The 15,919-nt window shown below is 42.9% G+C and overlaps 1 non-coding gene across 1 annotated transcript; it reads left to right on the top strand.

The window, feature by feature from the left end:
- Positions 1-15,461: 15,461 nt before the first annotated feature.
- Positions 15,462-15,543, top strand: trnaf-aaa (transfer RNA phenylalanine (anticodon AAA)). The gene has a single exon. It is a non-coding gene; the product is annotated as a tRNA-Phe (tRNA).
- The last annotated feature ends 376 nt before the right edge of the window (positions 15,544-15,919 follow it).

Below are 15,919 nucleotides of genomic sequence, written 5' to 3'. Positions count from 1 at the left end.
CTCTTAACATGGCGCCATGGCTTAGCTGGTTAAAGCAGCTCCCATCACACTGGTGCCTGCTCATTCTATTGAAAGCTCGTTATTTCTCACAAGTATTGTGTTGCTGATCGAGAAACTCAGTGTCCTGTTTGAATTGCTGTGCATTCTGATTTCGCATTCTGGCTTCATTTTCCTGGTTTAAATCCAGTCGTGTAGGTTGCTCTTTTTAACTATTATTTTAACCTGGAGATTCTTCCCGCAGTTCCACAAGCACTTCTGCTTCTCATCCTCTTATTCTCATTCCTTCATTCCCAGTTTTGTGGAAATTAAGTGGTGAGGCAGGAGACACTACAGCATTCCCGGGAAATGTTGTGGTAATGGCACTGACACCACGACATGATCACCCTCATTCTCTGCTGTCACCATTCATTCATTGCACACCAACAGTAAATGCATTGTTGTTCTTCTTCAGCTATCATGTTATTACTTTCTTTTACTGATGGATAAGGAATACAACTTTAACTTCGAAAGGGTCTTTAGATTTTGAGGAAGAAATGTCTCCTTGCCTCAGGTCGAAGTGACAGACGCATGATCCAGAGAATGTGAGACTACTTCAACCGACTCCAGCCAGAACTCAGAAAGCCTCTCAGCAGTTCGAATCTCAAACTGTCTCTGAATGTCAGGCTTTTCAAGAGCAGAAATGGGAAATGAGGGATATGGAGATCCAGAGAGTCAGAGAATGTGAAAAGGCTCAGGAGGATACAAAGACAAATATAGAAAAAACAAAGACACATATTGAGGCAGACACTGAAAGAAACAATTCTCCATTCGGCGTGACTGCTAAATAACGGAACCTAAAGGAAATGTAGCCAATAAAACATAGCCTTCCACCAGCTCAGGAAAATGAAAGTAGCATGACAGCTGATTAAGTCCTTTTAAGATTGTAAATTCGATGTTTGTCAGCTCAAGAGTGATTTGGATAAATATCCTGATTCGACAGGGAAGATTATCCTTTTCCCAACAGTATAATCTAGAAATCTATAACTAACCTATTTCCTGTCCATCTTAAGAAAAAACCCTGTTTATCTCCACACATGTTGCCAGGTGTAGCGGGATTCTCTATCAATTCTCGTTTTTAGTTCATATTTCCAAAACCTGTACCTTTTTGATTTTTGATAACCTGGCACAAAACCAAGCATTACCAGGTTCGGACCAGTGGTAAGAAATACTGGTACCACGATACATTTGCACAATAAAACATGCATTCCTTGTCCGAGAATAGAACCAACACTATTGCAGTAAGAGTTCCAAATCCTAACTACAATATTACACGGAATGAAGAAGACACTCTTGCACTTATTCTCAATGAAATGGATTTTTCATTTCATTTATGATCAGATTAACTGCAGATTGGTTTCTACTCGTCTCCAAGTTTTGCAGAATGGAAAATCCCATTTGGCCCATGGTGCAATCTGGTTTAAAGACATTCATCTATTCTATTCACAGTTTCCAGCTTTGATCCATAACCTTATGTGTTCTGATGTTTCCAGTGCAAATGGCAGTGAGGTTCTCGCTTTGATCTTAGATGAACACAACAATGGGATTGAAGTTCGACATAGTCACACTGTGTTATTACCCACATCGTGTCTCCCACAGAAAGAGACACACAGACAGATTCCCTGAGAGGGGCAGAGTTCTCTGGATTTGAACAGCTCCTTGTGCTTCACTTCAGATGTCCGCTCCAACATGCAAGTTCAACCTCCAAACGGCAGCTTTTGGTTAAACCAAAGCCAGTTCTACAGAGAATGAGAGACGTTGATCTGAGCTAGAATTTGAATTGGACGAAAGAAACTGTGAATTCGAAAACCCAAACCCTTCCGTTCCTGACAGACAACAAGAATGGACTAGCACGCTGCATCCTCATGATTTTAAATGCGAACCGACAATCCCCAAATTCGACATCAGGCGTGTTACCAATTCCGTCACTGACCCAAAGACCAGGTTTGGATGTGACAGTTTGTCTATAGGTAATGTAATCGTCCACATCAGGGAAACAGCATTCACAAGGTGAAAAATCAGCAAACATAATCACCGTCACTGTTTCACTTGGAATGCCCCACTCTGTGAAACATTTCCTTTCACTGCACTTTCATACTTGAAGTTTTTTACATTCCAGAGCCTGAACTAATTCAGCGAGAACCCACTGGGCATTTCGAGCCCGTCATCCGGAATGAGGCGAGTTGAACGTTGCCTTTCTTGCTGCCAACACATCAGCGCAGCTCAAAACGAGCTCGTGTTAGCATCAGTCTTTACTTAACTTGCTGCAATATATCTGCTGAACAACAGCAGATTATCACAGCATTGCCTTCTTCACATTGAAACCAAGGGTGATAATATGAACCGACTTGGAAACTTGGAGAGAGAAACACTGCTGACGACGACGATTATGACGTGAAGAGCAGGCACTAGAGTTTGTACAGGTCCCAAAGGCTACTGCAGTATCAATGGACATCCCTGCAACCGAGTCTGTGTTTGCATTACCCAGAACAGGCTTTCATTCCCAGTCATGAAATGAAGATTTAATTCTCTTCTTGTGAATTATCCGAAGGAAAACTAAATCTTGGTTGCACCCAGAACACACACACGGATCCTGCCAGAACAATTCAGTGATCGATCAGCATCTGTCTGGAAGGACAATGGCAGCAAATATAAGCGAAAGCTATCACCGCAATTACCCCTCCTAGGTTTTCACGTTTCCCAGTCTAAAATACTTCGCTGCTTCTTCAATGTCACTATTTCTAAATCCTTGCCTCATGGCATCATGCCTCTACCCCGCTACTGAGGACATCCAGAGTTCGGCGGAGTAACTCAAAATCTCAATCTCTCGAGTACTTAGGGATTGACGGTGCATCCCATCACATTGAGCAATGACTTTTTCGCAGTAATACGTTTCCAAAAGCTGCAGTTTCTAAGGGAAAACTTGCAAGCTGTCGGGAATAAATTGGGTTTCGGAGATGCCGGTGTTGGACTGGGGTGTACCAAGTCAAAAATCACACAACACCAGGTTATAGTCCAACAGGTTTAATTGGAAGCACACTAGCTTTCGGAGCGATGCTCCTTCATCAGGTGTTTGTGGAGGGCTCGATCGTAACACAGAATTTATAGCAAACATTTGCAGTGTGATGTAACTGAAATTATACATTGAAGAATTGATTGTCTGTTAACCCTTTCAACTGTTGAAAGAAGAGAAACTATCACTGTATTCTATGTGTAAATCACAAAACCCGTTACCTCCCTGAGTTATGTGTCTATGACCTTATGCTTATATTGATTCCAATCCAAAAAGTGAGATAACAGAGTTTTAAATAATTTAATGCAGTTTTTGAGCTCAGAGTTCTACATGAATGTATGTGGTTTCTGAGTAAAGTGCAATGTAACTCTGAAAGTATCAAAAAAATTCACCACACAAAATATATGTGTGCCTGTGGGTCTTTGTCTGTGTGTGTGTGTCTCCAGCGAAACCAAAAACTGACAACTAATGAACAGAAGCAGAACTGACAAAGAGATCATATTTTCAGACACACGGACTCATGAATGCTGTCTATGAGGCAGAGCGAGTCGTCTGGGTCATGAGCTGCTCACACAAATTGCAGCGAGGCAATTCCAAATGGTGCTTTCAACGTACTGGCGCCTGAGATCACCAATACTTCCAGGAAAGTGCTCAAGTAACACGAATCAGAACTGACTAACAATGAACCATGAAAAGTGAAGATTATCAATTACAGTCTCGATTAGATGAGGTTAACAATTGGGCTGATGTCTCCACCGGATCGAGAGGACCAATCACCAGCCTCTCTCATCAGGACAGAAATTAAGGAAATTAGGGATAAGTAACCAAGTTTCATATTTCGCAATTTCCCTCCTTTTGGTAACAACAACAGAAAACTGCAGGCAGATTCAATGTAGAACCTAATTTCACATCAACAGGGAAATAAATATCTCCATTCACTTTCAGAGAAACGGTGAAAAATGCAAATTGTCTGGAATATGAAAGTTTGGCGCGGCCTGTTTTTGAGTCGCATATTATGCTGGTGGCCTTTCGAGCTGGAGGGGAACGTGACAACTACAGCAGAAGGGGAAACCAGCGTGGGAACTGACATGTTGGTTGTTTTCTGCTGTGCCACATCACAGCCGGGTTCGAAGAAATGACTGCTTTTTTTTCTGTTCAACTTTAACACAGCTCATCCCTGCAAAACGTTGCCAGCTTAATCCATTAGCACACGTGGCCGCGTAGGGATACAAACACAAGCCTTCTTAAGAAGTGGAATCTGAAAACAGAGTCTCAGCTTGCTCAGCGACGCGAGCACACAGGCCAAAACCGGAAACCCAAGACCATGTACCTGATGCTACCCTGCACCATACTCACAGCAACTGTACCAGTTCTGCAAAATAAGCAGTGGGAAGGAATTGCTCTATCTGAGCGGTCGTGCTTGTTGTTCTCATCAGCAAATCTTGCTTTGAATTTGCTAGCCCATATCTTCTGCCATGCTGAAACGGAATGCAATTCCGATAAGTCGCTGTATGAAACTTTGTTCATTCTCTCTCCTCAGATAAAGTGATCACTGGAGATGATGAATTCTGCTCCTGCCAGAAACGCCAACTCTCCTGCTGCTCAGATGAACTGAAAAACTGGTTTATCACTGGAATCCGAGAATGCAGAACACGTAGCAAGCTTATTCGAAACCCACAGCCAATAAGAGTTCCAACTTTTATTTTATTTCTCCATAATAGTGCATTATCCAGCAGAGCCATGAGCAACTGCCACCTGGCTGCAAGCTGAGTTGGAAACCTATGTGGGAATCAAGGACATGTGACTCACTTATGGTGGGTAAATCAAACAGTTCTCACTTTGAGGTGTGCAAAAATTAGTTTCTATACATATTCAGGGAAGGTCAAAGGCGATCTGAGATGTCAAAGTGGTGGTCACTGTTCATGATTGTGCTTTGTTCGATTGTGAAAAGGTTTCCCACTTTAGTCACATTCACGTTTCTTGTTGATGACTGAATCAGACAAAAGGTGTTTCACTAGAGCTGCACGTGACTTGCATTCCTCTCCCTCGCTGTCATACTTTCCTGGAACTCTGTGAGAACAAGAAAACAAAATACATACTGTCATTCGGCATCCTGTCTGTGATCTCCTCATTTTCCATTACAACATGGCTTAGACTTCAGGCCACACGGTAATATTAGTAGCAGTATGAGAACAAGAGTCGATAGTTCATCTGTGCCTGTAAATCTTTTCATTCTGACTGAACTGTATCCGTGTCTGCTGCTTCGAAACTCGAATATGTGAACTGCTCCAAACTATGAATGAGGATTTCTGGTTTTGGTTGACACACGTTGAGAAACGCCAGACAGCGTTCAAATGAAACTTTCAGAGCACATTTTCGGATGCATTTGACAGAAACTAACATCAGAAATCCAGTGTTCGCTGTGACGGAAGGAAATGAATACTCTCCTTGTTACTGATCCAGGCGACCTTCGCATGTAAAGCAAATGCGGTCCTGTTGTTACAGAAAGGATCAGTGCCCAGTAACTGTGTCCTTAAAGTGGACATGAATGAAAAAAAGAATACCATGTTGAAATATCCAGGAAATATTGGCTGAAAAGGCGCAGACAATTTTCCCTGCAGCGCCAAGACAGAGGAACAGATGTAACTGCACTCTTAAACAGGATGGTCAGCAGTGATAGAAATATCGCCACATATGAAGGACCACTGCAAATAGAAATTTGAAAATCAAGTTCACGCAGCAGGTGTTCGGAATTATATTCTTTCCACCGCTACAGTAGTATTGGGCGAGAAAATTCAAAACAAAGCTTGCTGATGAGTATGCAATAAAGCCCCATCGATCATGATATGAAAGACTGTCGTCCGTAAAGAGGGAACAACAATGTTTCTTCTCAGCTTTGTACTGGGACACTTTCGCACAAACTGATACTGCTACTCTCCAGAATATATCAGGGCTCGCGGCATGCACTCTTAGAAATGGTGACCATCAGTGCTGGAAACATCCCTGCATATTCAGAACAAGGAAGAATACATATCGAATAAAAGCGTAGGTGGCAATTAATTGGACTTGTATTTCCTTTCGCCACAACAGCTAGAATGTGCGGGAATATACAGAGTAAGGTTTACTGGCCAGGTCAGAAAGCAATTACCTCCACATATCTTGACTCACAAGCCTACCTTTCTTTCTGTCCGTTTTTTTTTTGAAGCGCTGATCCTTTCCGTAGGAGATGAAGATGATTACTGCTCCCCCGCAGGATCACAGTGGGGCCAGAGACCAGATTGAGTTGCTCAGCACAGTTCGTGTTTGCCGAGAAACACTGAAATTGAGATTGATGACACGCAGTAACAGCTGCCAACAAATGTGGAGGGTTTTGGGACGGATTAGGACCCACTCTAGGAAAAAGACTGGATCCTAAAACTGGGGAGTAAGTGTTCAGGGAGAGGACTGGAGAATGGGGTTAAGAACGATATTAGCCAATATCGAATGGCAGAGCAGACTAGATATTCTGAAAGCACGAACCGTCCTCCTATGTCTTCCAATGTCTGGCCATCTGGTATCTAAGGAAATAGAAACAGAGTTATTTGTTCAGTTGGAAGTCCTGGGCAAAGTGAGAGATAGAACAAGCATGATACAATTTTAGAGACTGGGAAAATGTTTGGAGATGAAGCAATAAATGTGAAGCTAAATATAAAGTTTGAAGTCAGGACAAATTCAACAAAAAGGAAGTTTGCAGAATGGCAGAGTGACATGAAGATGGAAAAAGAAGTTTATCAGTCCCGAAATCTCATTCGGTTTTCATTTTCAAGATGTGTCCGGACCTGCTGAGAGTTTCCAGCAATTTCATTTGTTGATTCTGAAACAGAAGATGGGAGTGATACTGGACCAATCAGCTCTCCCATGTTCGAGGAATATTTGACTTACCCGTTCGATCAGATCACGTTTGTCCCACACTGAAACCTCAGACACCTTCCCCACCCCCACCCTCGTTACCTGCAATAAACTGTTCATTACATAATCTTACATGAGCACACAACAAGAACAATTGCAAAACGTTCAGGGAGAGCTCCGTTCCGTTCCATCAGCACATTCTGAATCAGTTAATTGTTGTTCAGGACACATGAGACATTAAGCCGTCTCTGTCAGACCACTAACAAATGGCCATTCGCGTTCTGTGTCTTTGAATACTTTGGAGAGTGCACGGATGTAGTGGCATCTCACGTTTTGAAATGGACATCATTCATAGTATTTTCAGCTGCACTGATAAAGTTGTCTCTGGCGCTTCCAGTAAAGTGCAGACAGTTTTCACTCAGAAACCGACATGTGATCAAAGCAGGAGGACATATGTGTTAACGAAAGCCACAAGAATGCTCCACCAGCGTTAGTTTGCAATTCTGCATGTGGAACGAAGAGCTGGAACTCTACTAAACCGTGAAAACGACTATTATGGGGCTTGGACGCACGACTCTCTGATTAAACACCTCACATTTCACCGAACTGAGATATCCAGGCTTGGCACACGACGAATTAGTTTGCTATTTCATTCTGAGCACAATTCACCTGGCACAGCAATTTGCAAAGATCCAGATCATTCCTCCCAATCACAAAGATAATAATTCACATCTTTCACTTTTGTTATTTCTTCAAAACATTACAATCTATTTAACACTTGTCCCAGCATTTAAGATTCAACCCGAATATTTTCATACGAAGTGATTTCCAGTTACTCTGGCAGACAGTAAATCAGTCGGAAAATTACCTTAGGAAACCCAATCATTTCCGTTTACAGTGTTGGGAATTTCCCATCTGCTGACTAGACAGAGTCCTCGCAATCAACATTTTCTTTGTTCTTCATGCCTAAAACGTTTACCACTTCTTATTTTCAAGACAGGAGTTTTGTTTATAACACGTTCCAAGAACAGGAACAAACTTCCAATCTCCTGAAGCCGTTTCCAATTTATAATGGAAGTTTTGTTCCTTTTCCACGGGAAGAGCAGTTAATGAGAAAGGAGATTCCACGAGCTGAGTCCCAGGGTTTGGCAGGAAGCCCTAATTGAAGCTGCAGTGGCCGCTTTCAGTTGGCATCGGGGGAATTGGAGAACATGGTGTCGTATTCTGCTGCGTGTAACCGTCTTGCTCCCTGTGGACTCGGGGTGAATCATGGATGAATTTTTGGAACCACACTGCCTTCCAGTCTCTGGCCATCTGCTATCTAAAGAAATAGAAACAGAGTTATTTGTTCAGTTCGAAGTCCTGGGCAATGTGAAAGATGGAACATTTCTGATACAAAATTGGAGACTGGGAAAATGGTTGGAGGAAGTAATAAAAGAGAAGCTCAATATAAAGTTGGAAGTCAGGAGACATTCAATAAAAAGGAAGAGTGTGCAAAAGCAGGTGGAGATGGACATGGAAAAGAAGTGCCACTAGTCCCGAAGTCTTAAATCGATTTATATTTCCAAGATGCTACCAGACCTGCTGAGATTTTCCAGTAATTTCATTTGTTGCTGTAGAAACTGAAGATGGCAGTGATCCTGGACCAAACAGCTCTCCCGTGGTCTGGGGATAATTTACTTTCGGTGTCTATGTCCCGCATTGAAACCTCACGATCCTGCCGCACCTCCACTCTCGTTACTGACAATTTACTGTTCATTACGTTAAACACAAGAAGAACAATTGCAAAACGTTGAGGGAGAGTACCCTTCGGTTTCCATCAGAACGATCTGAATCACTGAAAATTGGTTCAGGACCCATTTGACATTGATCCGTCTCTGTCAGACCCCTCGCAAGTGGCCATTCGCTTTCCGTGCCTTTGAACACTTTGGGTGGTGCACGGTTGGTTTGGAACCTCAACTTTTCAAACGGACATCATTCATTGTATTTTCGGCTGCATTGATAAAGTTGTCTCTGGCGCCTCCATTAAAATGGAAACGGTGTTTACTCAGAAACCGACGTGTGATCAAAAGCAGGCGGACAGATGAGGCAATGAAAGCAGCAAGAACATTCCCCTGCGAAAGGTTGCAATACTGCACGTGGAACGAAGAGCCAGAATTGCATTAAGCAGTGAAACCGCCCATTGTGAGGCTTGCACCCACCAGCCTCAGATTAAGCATCTCACACTGCACCGACAGAGATAACCAAGCACGGTGCACTGTGGATTAGTTTGCTATTACATTGCAAGCATAATTCATCAGCAATTTGTTAGGATACAGTTCATTCCTCCTAATTACAAAAATATGATTCACACCTTTCACTTCAGTTATTCCTTCAAAGCATTACAATCTATTCCGCACTTGTTCCAGGATTTAAGATTTAACCTTAATATCTTCATATTTTTACCCTCACCTGATGTGATTTCCGATCTCTGTGGCAAACAGTAAATCATTTGGGAAATTACCTCAGGAAACCCAATCATTTCCGTTTACAGTTTTGGGCATTTCCCATCTGCTGACGAGACAGAGTCGTCTGAATCAACACTTTCTTTGTTCTTTCTCCCTAAATCCTTTACCACTTCTTATTTTCAAGTCAGGGGTTTTATTCATAACACGTTCCAAGAACTGGAGCAACGTTCCAATGTCCTGAAGCCGTTTCCAATTTAAAGTGAAAGTTTTGCTCCTTTCACACGGAAAGAGCTGTTACTAAGGAAGGAGTTTCCACGAGTTGTTTCCCATGGCTTGGCAGAAAGCCGCTGATTGAAGCTGCAGTGGCCGCTTTCTGTTGACATCGGGAGCTTGGAGAAAGTGATTTCGTTTTCTGCAGTGTGTAAACGTCTCACTCCCTGCGGACTTGGGGTGAATCATGGATGAGTTTTCCCGGTTATAATGTCAATACATGGTCGGGTAAAATGCTTGTGCTGAAATATTTGAGGCTTATTCCCTAGGTGGGCACGAACCACCAACATTTCAGCCAACTGCGCTGACCATTTGAGATACAGAAACTGGCAACGCAGATATCCAAAAGCAAAGTTATCGACGGGATATGAGGATCTGTCGGACAACAGGAACTTGCGTTGTTTTCAGAGATGGTCGCTGATTTTATCACCGAGAAGGAAAGCTCACTGAGGAGCTGCAAACACTCAAACTAAAAGGCACCCACACATGCGCAGTTCTCTCACATACATCTGCACATAGTTGCTCACTGAAAACGCTGGCATTTGAAGCCACGATTCGATAGAAACTGAAGCTTAAAATCCAGCACATGAGACCGCTCGACCACGCTATCACACAAAGGCCAACACTCAGATTTATTATGACTAGTGTTTCAGCATGGATTCACTTCAGACACTTAGACCTCGCAAATTTTGTCATGAAATTGGCGTAATTTAACAAGAAAGACCAAAAACATGAACAGACAAGGAACAGGCCCTTCATCCATTCAAGCCTGAGCCGATCCAAATCTACTGTTTAAACCTGTCACCCAATTCCTAAGCATCTGTATCCCTCTGCTCCCCACCTCCTCATGCATCTGTCCGGACGCCTTTTAAATGTATCGACAGTGATTACCTCTCCCGTCTCTGCTGGGAACGCGTTCCAGACACCCACCACCCACTGTGTCAAGTAGATGCCGCGTGTATCCCTCTTAAACTTTTCACATCTCACCTTGAAAGCGTGACCTGTCGGTATTTAATCCTTCAACCTGGGAAATAAAAGTTTTCTCTATCTACCCTGTCTGTACCCTTCATGATTTTGTAAACCTCAAAAAGATCTTCCTCAAACTTTCCTTTTTTCTAATGAAAACAAACCTAACCTACTCAACCTCTCTTCCTAGATTGCACCGTCCATATGAGGCAACATCCGCTTAAATCTTTTACACGCCCTCTCTAAAGCATCCACATCCTTTTGGTAATGTGGCGACCACAAATTTACACAGTATTCTAAGTGTGGCCAGACCAATGTATTGTTCAATTTTAATATGACCTGCCAGCCATTTTATTCAATACCCCATCCACAGATCTCTATGTACATCAACATTTTCCCCCAAAGCTCTTCCGTTCATTGTATAGCCCCATCTAGAATTAGACTGACCGAAATGCGTCACCTCACATTTGTCTGTTTTGAACTCCAGCTGCCACATTTCCGCCCAACTTTCCAGTATATCTATATCCTCCTGTATTCTTTAATAGTCACTTATAATTTCTGCTAGTACAGAAAGCTTCGTGTCATCTTCAAACTTTCTGATCATTGCAACAGTGCTCTCCTCCAGATCATTTAAGTACATCGCAAACAACTGTGACCACAACACTGACCCCTGTGGAGCACTACTGGTCATCTTTCTCCATTTTCAGAAACTCCATTCAACTTCCACTCTCTCTCCTATTGCTCAACTAATTCTTTATCCACCTGTCTAGAACACCCTGCACACCATGTTACTTTACGTTCTGTATTTGGTTACCATGGGCAACCTGATCTAACTCCTTACTGTAGTGCATGTACATGACATCAACAGTCTTTCCTTCATCTATCAACTTGGGCACTTCCCCGAAAAACTCTATGCCTCTCACTGATATGCACATTATTTTCTAAATATGAATAGATCCTATCCCTCAGTACCTTCTCCAGCAACTTTCCCAACACTAATGTTAGGCCCATTGTTCTGTAGTTATCCGGAATATCCCTACTATCCTTCTTTTACAGGGGACAATATGAGCAACGTTCCAGTCGGCCAGAACCTCACCTGTGCTGAAGGATGCCACGAAGATATCTCTCAGGGCCCCAGCTATTTCCTCTCTCACATCACTCAGGAACCAGGAATAGATCCCATCCGTTCCTGGGGATTTGTCCACATTAATTACTCCTAGCCTGCACAACACTGATTCCCTACTTATGTCAACATGATCCAGATTAATCAAATGCCTTCCGCTAGACTCAACATTCCTCTCCTCAGTGAACACTGATGCAAAATAATCATTCAGAATCTTACCGACTCTCTCAGATTTAACATACAGCCTTCCTTAATTTTCCTTTAGTGGACCAATCCTTTCTCTGGTTACCCGCTTGCTTCTTATATATGAATAATAGGCTTTAGGATTCTCCTTAATTGTGCCTCTTTTAACACCCTTGATTCCTCGTTTAAGACTTGTCCTACTCTTCTCATGTTCCTCCAGGGACCATTATGTTGTTAGCTGCCGAGGCGTTATGTATGCTTCCCTTTTCCTCTTGGCGAGTCGTACAATTGTCCTGTCATCAACAGTTCACAAATATTGTCTCTCAAATCCTTTACCTTCAACGGGACATGCCTATCCTGCACTATATTTAACCTATCTTTGAAAGCCTGACACATGAACTGTGGACTTTCCTACAAATAGCTGTGTCCAATCCACATTTCTGACCTCCTGCATAATTTTGATATAATTAGCTTTGGCCCAATTTCGTACTCTTTCCTCAGGACCACTCTCATCTTTGTCAATGAGTATTCTAAAACTTACAGAATATTGGACACTTCTCAAATAAATCACCCACGGCAACTGCTATCACCAGCCGGGGCTTATTCCCCAATATCAGTTCCAATATGGCCTATTCCCTCGTCGGACTATTGATATACCGCTCCAGAAAACTCACCTGGAGGCTTCTTACAAATGATATCCCATCCAGACCTCTGACGCTAAGAATATCCCGGTCAATGTTGGGAAAACGGAAATCTCCAATCAACACTAAATTATTGCCACTACGTCTTTCCATGATCTGCTTAACTTTTTTTTCTTACACCTCACGCTCTCTGTGATACAGCCCCAAAAATCTAACCTCACCCTTCTTATTTCACTGCTCCATCCATAGTGTCTCACGACCCAACCCTACATGGTGTCCTACTTTCGCACAGCCATGATATCATCCCTAACCAGTAATGCAACTCCTTCCCCTTTTACTTCTCTCCCTGTCCCGTCTGAAGCGTCTATATCCTAGAACATTTGGTTGCCAACCATGCCCTTCCTTCAACTAAATCTCTGTGATCGCAATAACGTCATATTCCAGGCACCAACCTAAGCCCTAAATTCATCTGTCTATACTCCATGCATTAAAGTCGATGCATTTCAGGCCACCAGTTCTTTTGCATTCATCTGCTCTCTGCCTACTCTTCCCATTATTAATGCTATCTTCCAGATTCTTAGCGTTTCCAGTTTCCACCTCACTGCCAACTTGTTTAATCTTGTGGTTCCCAGCCCCCTGCCACATTAGTATAAAACCTCCCCAACAGCAGAAGCAAAAACACCCGAAAGGACTACGTTCCTGCCGGGTTCAGATGTAGATCGTCAATTTTCTGATAGTTCCACATTCCCCAGAACTGGTCACAAAATCCAACAAATCTGAAACCCGCCCTGCAGCACCATTCCTCAACTCACGTGTTCACCGTGCCGTTTTTTGATTCATTTCTACACTGGCAGTCACATGGCACCGGCAGTAATTCCGAGATTAATACCTTTGAGGTCCTCCTCTTTAATTTCTCTCCTAGCTCCTTGAATTCTCCCTGCAGGTCCTCATCTCGTTTTTCTTTCGTTGGTGCCTGTATGCACCAAGACAACTGGCTGTTCATGATCCCATTTTCAGCCGATGGGCGACATCCCTGGCCTGAGCACCTGGGAGGCAACATAACTCTCCAGAATTGCTGATACTCCACAGTGAGTCCACCCGCAGCTCCAGAGTGGCCACGCGGTCAAACAAGTGCTGCAGCTGGACACACTTCTTGCAAGTGTAAGTTTAGAAAACCTTTACAAGGGTTTGCAAGGTTTGCACTGCTTGGACATGAGAACGAAACTGAAGAGGGTTCGTCAGATTCCCTGGAGTTTAAGTGCTTATGTTTGGCTTCACAGAAGCTTATAAAATCATGAGGAAGACAGACAGAGTAAATAGTCAGGGAGCACTTCTTCACAAGACACGCGAGTTCAAATCTACATAGCAAACGTTAAACGTGAGAGAGGAAAATTTTAAAAGGGATGTGAGGGACACATGTTTTTCACACAGAACTTTTGTGTGTGTAGAATGACTTGCCACATTTAGTGGCAGAGTCTGGTGCACTCACAACATTTCAAAGGCATCTGAATGGGTGTACAGACAGGAAGACCTCGGAGAGATAAGGCACAAATATTGGCAGAAATGTATGGATTAATTTCGGTTATCTATTCAGCAAGGGCAAGTTGGATCGCGGGATTTGTTTCCATTCTGGACAAGTCTGAGATGCTCCAGCCACTGGCAACAGTTTGAATACACCATTTGCAAAAAAAAAACGCATGTTGTTTGTTACTCAGCCAGCGAGTTTGGCTATTTTGTTTGGAGGGTGGATGAGCCCAACCGATCCAGAGATGAAGGTTTTCCGGATATTTGCTGCCAATGACCATTCTTCTTGACACTTTCCCAAGTTCGCCATCAAAGATGTTGGCTGAAGAAAACTACCTCACGTAACGCATTACCCACTTTGCTCTCCAGCGAATCCAAAAACTGAAAGCTCTTAACGTGGAACAGAATCAAAACTGAAAAGGCAGTACCATGATCAGACACACCGAAGCTTAAGTGCTGTCTGTGAGGCACTGTAAGTCGTCTCTGACATGAACTGCTCGCACAAATAACAGCAATGCATTTTCCAAACCTACTGGAGATTTAGTGTATTGCCAAGTCCCAGAAAGTGCTCAAGTATCATAAAAGTGCTCAAGTATCATAAAACAAAACACAACAACGAACCATTAAAAGTGAACATTTCCAATTATATCCGTGATTAAATTAGGCCATCAATGCGCCGGTGCCCCCATCTTATCGAGAGAGCCAATTACATTTCTCCCTCAGCAGGACAGTAATGAAGGAATTTTCTGATCTAAAATCAGGTTTCCAGCATCTGCAGTCCTCACTTTTGCCTAGATCCTTTAGTGTCGCTGGTTCCCAATTCAAGAACTCCATCTCTAGCGGTTTCATGTCTGTACCTCCATGCTGTCGAGTTGAAGAGTGAAGAAAAGTAACTCACCCCCTCCATCTCTGTGGTAATTAGGGGCTGAAAGTGAATCGTATCACATTGAAGTGTATCTACAAGCGACTTAATCTCTGTCTTTTATTGGGAACCATCTCTTTCATTGTAACCATCAGGAAAGACCATTTCGTTCGCTAAAAAGAGAAATGAATATGTCACTAACCTTTGTTTGTTTCATGTCCAAGAATACTCAGATCAATAGCTCCCTTGATTACCTCTGCTGGTCATGTTCGCAAAGAGGTCAAGCAAATTGCCAAGTGTGATTTTCCTTTCAATAAATAATGTTGAATCAATTTTGCTGCAAATATCTTGTCCTAACTTTGTGCTTTTCTTCTTTTACATTGGTGTCTCGCACCTTACAAATGACAGCAAAGGTATGAATGGAGATGGAAACATGTAACTCTCGTCAGCGGCAGCTTTCAGTGAGATCATGGCTAATTTGGTCAATGCTCAGGTAGCGGCGCTGTCTGTAGTCATGGCCGAGTGGTTAAGGCGATGGATTAAAAATTCATTGGGGTTTCCCCACGTAGTTTCGAATCCTGCTGACTACGTTATAAATGCTTTCCTGCTGGAATTATTCAAAGTTCAGAAAGCCTGTTTTGCAAACTTTCATCCCTTGTCCTCTGTTCTCTGACTCTGGTCATTGGCAACACTTCCTCCTGCTCGTCCGAGTGCTCATTCCACACGGCTCCCTCTCCCATCATTACAAACGACCGCAGGAAATTGCCACTTAACCATCTTTGTTCCAAAGTGAAACTCACCAGCCTAGGAACTCTCTCCACCAAACGGGACTTCTCATCCCTGGACATGGTGCAAGCCAGAGGATTGTGAAGAGTTACTGTGAAAATATTGTCAGTTGGCAGTTGGAAAAATGTTTAGGAAGCAAACCATATAATTTAGGCTCCAGCTTTGGAAATCTTGAGAAAC

The sequence above is a fragment of the Chiloscyllium punctatum genome, chromosome 29, assembly GCF_047496795.1.
Source record: "Chiloscyllium punctatum isolate Juve2018m chromosome 29, sChiPun1.3, whole genome shotgun sequence".
Classification (NCBI taxonomy): Eukaryota; Metazoa; Chordata; class Chondrichthyes; order Orectolobiformes; family Hemiscylliidae; genus Chiloscyllium; species Chiloscyllium punctatum.
The sequence above is the reverse complement of the archived record's forward strand: the minus strand, read 5'-3'. Positions and strand labels throughout refer to the sequence as shown.